Raw genomic sequence first — 6,952 nt, 5'->3', positions numbered from 1 at the left:
CGCCACCGTGTGTTGTGGAGTAAACGAGCTTTCAAGCACGTGATGGAGGGAAACAATCTACTGAGGGACTTCACCACACTAATGAACACTCGGGCAAACATAAGAAATTTTCCGACCTCCGTGAAATTACACTGTTCACCACCGCGCCTACAGCACGTGTCCGCGAAAGCCACCAGAGACGCGGATGGGCGCAGAGCGACCTGGTCCGGCAGGTTCCCGGTTTTCCCGCTTTGTGGCGTCCGTTTTGCTGGAGTCGCGAATAAAACAAAGTTGAAAAGACTCGTATCAACTATAAAAGCCGGAGTTCAGTAAAAATGCGCTTTTTCTCTTCACTTATTCTTCACCCCACTTATCTTGTGCTTTACGCACTAATGCCCTTAATCCACGTTTTGCGAAAATATGCAGTGCGCATGCGCGGTATCTCTGCGCGCCGGACGCCCGGGTTCGAGAGTATGTTGGGAGAGACGACAAACTAGCGAAGCGTGAGACCATAGTGAGACTACGCGACTACGCTACGATTTCGCTGTCGCGTTCCGCGGGATGCCGACGAGCTGCGTGGCCTTTGGCTGCCTGAGTTGGCACCGGCCAGGAGACAAGAAAAGCTATTTTCGATTCCCTTCGAAGAAACTGTTCCCTCATCGAAGAGCTGCCTGGATCCGAGCAGTGAAGCGAGTGCTCCCGTCAGACCCAAACAAGGCTTGGGAGCCAAATAAGGAGTCGCGAATATGCGAGGATCACTTCGTAACATGTAAGTCACCTTCATCGTACTTTCGAGAAGCACCGGAACTGTAACACGGCCACTTTATCAAACAGGGGAACAGTTAAGTATTTAGGAGTCATGCTTATTAATTAAGGTGATTTTCTTTTGGTTAGGAAAGTTTATCTTTCCAGAGCTGCGTTGGCATTGTGTTTTTTTAGCTTTCTACGTTTGGGTCGGCGGGGCCAGAGCGGCCGCGACGCGGGAGCGGTCCCCCCCGCCGGTCGTTAAGAAGCGTCTCGGGTTTCGGGGGTCTGCTCGGACCGGGACCGAAAGAGCCCGCGCTGGAAGATGCTTGTGGCTTATAGCCGAATGTTCGTGTATGCAGAGGGTTTTGCCGCTTTGTATAAAATTGTCGCTTTTTGCCCGATGCAATAACTTAGCGGTTGGCGCCAGTCAGGCTGGGAAAATTGCAGAGAACAACTCTACGAGGAATTTAGGTTTGACCGTTAGGGCGCCAGGATGACAGCTCGCCGACCATTGGAGAACAGTGTACCACGTGTGAGTGGCGGAATTTGAAGAGATTGGTCGGTTCCTGAGGGGAAAGGAGGCCCCTACGGACCTACAAAAAGAGCGCGGAGAGGATTTTGAGGGATTGGGACTTTGGATTTGATGGAGAGAAATTGGGGACGGGGGTCGAGACTTTAGACGAGGCAGGATGATTTCCCAAGTTGGGACTTGTAACTAGAGTGTAAATAAATGCACATAGTTCTTTCTGCAAGCAGTGAGTCGACCAGTCACTCAGCGACGTTCGTGCCACCACGCTCCAGACCATCGGAGCGGAACCTGCCTCCCACACCACCGGGAGGACTTTAACTGGCGCAGTCGACAGGATGGTGGCGCGATTTCCGGTGAGACGACGTGGCGGCGACCTGCGGGCAAGAACGTGAGCTTCGGCTCAACGACGGACGAGGCAGCATCCCCGTGAGAAGCCTCGTGGGCTCCGGCCCGAAGTGACCAAGACGGCATCTACGTGAGAGGTCTTGGGGGTTTCGACCCGACGTCAACGGTGGACGAGGCAACATCCACGTGAGAAGCCTCGTGGGCTCCGGCCCGAAGTAACCAGGACGACATCCACGTGAGAGGTCCTGGTGGGTTTCGACCCGAAGAGAAGAAGGCGACATCCCCGTGAGAGGCCTCGTGGGTTTCGACCCGATGTGAACAAGGCGACATCCTCGTGAGAGGCCTTGTGGGTTACGACCCGAAGAGAACGAGTGGACGGAGTAACATCCACGCGAGAAGCTTCGTGGGTTACGGCCCAAAATACAGCGACGACGCAGCATCGTCTACGTGAGAGGCTGCGTGGTGTTGCGACCCGAAGAGCGGATCAGCCGGGCCCGAACCCAAGACCGACTCCGGTGGGTGACGTCCAGCGACACCGGAGAGGCATCGCCTCAGGAGCGGCGCACTGACACAGGTGGGACTCGTTTCTGTTTCCTCCGGGTTTCGCATGTCAGTGGTGTCGCGGTCGATGACTAAAAGAGCTCGACGTACAATGAGTTAGAACGGTGATAAGAGCCCGGCAATGTTGGATGACGTATCAAAAGGGGGAGGGAGTGAAAGGGAGAACGCTCTCCAGCTAAAAATTGCATCTTTAAGACTCAAACTCGAGATATCCAAATTTTACGCTAATCAGGACGAGGAGGATTGGCGCCGCGGTGGGAAAGATAAGGGCCAGGTTGGAGCGAATGGGAAAGTCGAGGTGGTCGTCAAGACGGCCGAACAACTCCTAGTGGAGTGGGAAAGTATCCTGCTGCCGTGGACGACATGCCCGGAACAGGTGAACATCGAGGCCCGCTGCGAAAGCGTGAGCGATGGTGACAGCGGCGAAGGGAGTGAGGGCGATAACGCGTTTGAGCTAAAAATTGCAGCTCTGAAAGCCAGGCTCGAGATCGCCCAATTTAATCTGAAGCAGGCAGAAGAGAAGTCGCGCCGCGGTAGGAAAGATGAGGGCCGGGTCGGAGCGGGCGGCGCATCCGATGCGGTTGTCAAAACGGACAACGTACATTCCAAACCCACCGAGAAGATAGACGCGGACAGCGATGACTGCGGCGACATCGAGGTCGAGCCGGCGGTCCGGACGGGCAAAGGGCACCAGAAGCCCACCGGGAAAACGGACGACGACGACGGGTTACCCGAAATCTTGAACGAGCGGCAGAAGCTTGAAAATCCGGAAGAAGACCGCGAGGAGAACGCATACGGCGATGACTGCGGCGGCCGCGATGTGAAGCCCGTTAATAGGGGAGCTGACGCGGACGAGGCAGATGCACCCGCCGGTGATCCGGTGACGCAAGGAGGCGAGAACGAGAGCGGGAGCGATGGTGACGGCGGCGACGAGGGGACGAACCCGGTTGGCGACATCGAGCGCCGGGATCCAGGGAACCCCGGCGCACCGGTCACCGCAGCACTGGGCAGGCAAGGGCCGTCCCAGGCTGGGAGGAAACGGCTGCGCCAGAAGCGCATCGCCAGGTCGGAGTCGGCGGTCAACAAGGACTCCGGGTCCAACCCTACATCGGCTCCGGGCTACGACAAGGACGGTCATGCAGAGGATGTGAACGACGGCGAGAGGACGGCGAAGAGAGCCTTGATTCCTCCGATCCAGGCGTCGAGACGGAAGCTCCGACTGCGGAGAGGCGCCGACTTCGGGACCAGGGCCGTGTCGTCGCCGAAGGTCAGGCCGGTGGTGCATCGCAGGGCGACGCCCAGGGACAAGGTTGCGTCGCGCTACTCCAGAAGGGGGAGTCTGGACGCAAAGTGCTGCGGGGGCGGCAAACGCCAAATGAACACGGAGGAGACGAGGAAGCCACACCGGTCGATGCCCAGAGCTCGCACGCGTGAACAGCAGACTTCAGGTTTGCGCTCGGGATCGGCGGGTGTTGCGGAAGCGACTGACTGCGAGCCGCCTCAGGTAGTCCTCAGAACGTCTTTAACGGCGACGAGATGGATGACCAAACGGCCACGATTAGGGGGGTAGCTAGCCAGGGTACTAGGTTTTTATTTCACTTTTAGTATACATTTATGTCACGGCCCCCCTGATTCATTGTTCTTTTGGCCTTCGGTTGGCCCCTCGATATATTATATTCTACGAAATATATGTTTTTTGTGTTCGGTTTTTATTCTCTGCGGGGAAGTTTGAGTGTCCCTACGTAATTGAAACGTGTTTGGTAGCTTTAGCGTTGGTAAGCATGTTGCGGCTAGACCTGCAGGCGTGATTAGGGCGTGGTCATTATGCCACAGTTTTGAGAGCTCCCACCACTGATTTTGCGGGACCCTGGAATGTACAGGAGTGGGTCCAACTTGTGTGTGATCGTGAGTGGCAGTTTGACTTTGAACATTACAGCTATCACGGCAATTTTTCTTTTGTGTGCCCAGTCTGGTGTGTGTTGGACGTTTTGCCTGCGGCAGCCGTTTTAGTGTTTCTGGTTTTGAAATTGTAATCATTTTTTTTTTATTGGTGCCGTTTGATTGTGTTCACATTTACGGATGATCAGTTGGTGAACTTTTAGAGCGTGATGTTGAGGTTGTTGCTTTTGGTTAACTGTGGGCCAAGTAGTTGGTTCGAATATTTGCCAGTGCGATATTCGGGGAAGGAATTTATGTTGCGCTTACATCAAGTGTCAACGCAACAGTCTTGGTGGGGAGGAGTTAAGTATTTAGGAGTCATGCTTATTAATTAAGGTGATTTTCTTTTGGTTAGGAAAGTTTATCTTTCCAGAGTTGCGTTGGCATTGTGTTTTTTTAGCTTTCTACGTTTGGGTCGGCGGGGCCAGAGCGGCCGCGACGCGGGAGCGGTCCCCCCCGCCGGTCGTTAAGAAGCGTCTCGGGTTTCGGGGGTCTGCTCGGACCGGGACCGAAAGAGCCCGCGCTGGAAGATGCTTGTGGCTTATAGCCGAATGTTCGTGTATGCAGAGGGTTTTGCCGCTTTGTATAAAATTGTCGCTTTTTGCCCGATGCAATAACTTAGCGGTTGGCGCCAGTCAGGCTGGGAAAATTGCAGAGAACAACTCTACGAGGAATTTAGGTTTGACCGTTAGGGCGCCAGGATGACAGCTCGCCGACCATTGGAGAACAGTGTACCACGTGTGAGTGGCGGAATTCGAAGAGATTGGTCGGTTCCTGAGGGGAAAGGAGGCCCCTACGGACCTACAAAAAGAGCGCGGAGAGGATTTTGAGGGATTGGGACTTTGGATTTGATGGAGAGAAATTGGGGACGGGGGTCGAGACTTTAGACGAGGCAGGATGATTCCCCAAGTTGGGACTTGTAACTAGAGTGTAAATAAATGCACATAGTTCTTTCTGCAAGCAGTGAGTCGACCCGTCACTCAGCGACGTTCGTGCCAACACGCTCCAGACCATCGGAGCGGAACCTGCCTCCCACACCACCGGGAGGACTTTAACTGGAACCATCACTGGACAACAGCCACCCTGACTACGTGCCGACTGTATTCACTTACGTGAAGAACCGGCCGTCGGTCCTCGGCCGCTACGAACGGTGCATGGAAACATCGCTTGTCGACGGGGGGTACGTACTACGTCGTGTTTAGTAATCTCGTGCTGCCTCTTCAGCATGCTCGCACAATTTGACTTGTTAACCGGGCTACGGGTACTGGTTTCGTAGCATCCGCTGTTGATGGGGACGGCGTTGGTAGCTGCCAGCGTCCGCGCCGGCGGCAGTGCATACATCGTGAGCTCAGCTTATCACCACGCTGCGCGACGACCATGTCAGATCGCCGTCAAGTTTCGAGCGTAATGCAGTTGATGCGTGTGTATATGAGCCTGCTGGTGCTTCCCCAGGTTTCTTGTTTCCTATGCATTTTTTTCACTGCCCTAGAGATGTAGCTCATGCAGACCAGTTTGCCACTGCCTTCCCTCTTTCCATTGCATGATGTCTAAGCGTTATGATTAGAGAGGAAAAATCATGACACTGTGTAGAGTCGTCAGATTTATAAATGGTCATAGCTAGGTGGAGATGTTTAGTGCACGTCATAAGATTTTCAAGTAGTGGAAATTATTCTCGTCCACCGCTGAGACGTGCCAGATGCCCTACGTTTGTTTGGCATCTACAACCCCGAGATTTACATTTGCAGGTTTCAATAATAGTATGCATTGGTTATGCAGCACCAATATTGTGTGTTGTGATTGTAACCCTGCAGCTGCTGTCAAAAAAAGGATTGTGGCCCAAATAACCGATCCAGTTCCTGCAAGCGCTCAACATGGGGCACCTCAGCCAGCAGCCGGTTCTTCTCCAGCTGCAGCCCGACCTTCCGCAGCTGCAGCCAGACCTTCCACAGCTGCGGCCGGACCTTCCACAGCTGCAGCCAGACCTTCCGCAGCTGCAGCCAGACCTTCTGCGGCTGCAGCCAGACCCTCTGCGTCTGCAGCCGGACCTTCCGCGTCTGCAGCCGGACCTTCCGCAGCTGCAGCACGACCTTCTGCGGCTGCAGCCAGACCTTCCGCAGCTGCAGTCAGACCTTCTGCGGCTGCAGCCAAACCATCCGCAGCTGCAGCCAGACATTCCGCGTCTGCAGCCAGACATTCTGCGTCTGCAGCCATACATTCCACGTCTGCAGCCAGACCTTCCGCAGCTGCAGCTAGACCGTCCGCAGCTGCAGTCAGACCTTTTGCGGCTGCAGCCAGACCTTCCGCAGCTGCAGCTAGACCTTCTGCGGCTGCTGTCGGACCTTCCGCGGCTGCAGCCAGACCTTGCGTAGCTGCGGCTCGACCTTCCACAGCTACAGCCGGGCCTTCGACAGCAGCAGCAGCTGTGCCTTCCAGAGCAGCCATCCCACTTGTGGCACGAGCAAGAGCATCCCTGGTCGTTGGTCCCCTTACAGGAGAAAGCAGCATCCCGGAACATTGCCCGCCCCTCCTGGACAATGGCCATGGAGCCCAGACAAGCACTCCATGTGTCCAGCAAACCATCGAAGGTGCTCATGCTTGCTGTTACTTGTGCAGCAGGCAGCTGTCACAGTTCATGTCGCTAAATCATTCAGCATAACTGCTAATATACATACCTGCATGGTTTGTAGTTTTGAACGAAGGAACCTGCTTTATGGTGTCTAAACAGCATACAAATGGGCTGTTACGCAAGATAGACAACCTTTTCAGAACTTTCATCATAAGCAGTTAGAGTAAAGCTGAGCAAAATGGTACGCAAGTTCTATTTAATCTATGACTTCACTATTTTATTTATCT

At 54.5% G+C, this 6,952-nt stretch overlaps 1 pseudogene; it reads left to right on the top strand.

Moving 5' to 3' along the window:
• The first annotated feature begins 540 nt into the window (after positions 1-540).
• On the top strand, positions 541-6,755 carry LOC120843953 (annotated as a pseudogene).
• Positions 6,756-6,952: the final 197 nt, after the last annotated feature.

Source organism: Ixodes scapularis, unplaced genomic scaffold, assembly GCF_016920785.2.
Source record: "Ixodes scapularis isolate PalLabHiFi unplaced genomic scaffold, ASM1692078v2 PGA_scaffold10__122_contigs__length_95168666, whole genome shotgun sequence".
In the NCBI taxonomy this organism is placed as follows: Eukaryota; Metazoa; Arthropoda; class Arachnida; order Ixodida; family Ixodidae; genus Ixodes; species Ixodes scapularis.
The sequence above is the reverse complement of the archived record's forward strand: the minus strand, read 5'-3'. Positions and strand labels throughout refer to the sequence as shown.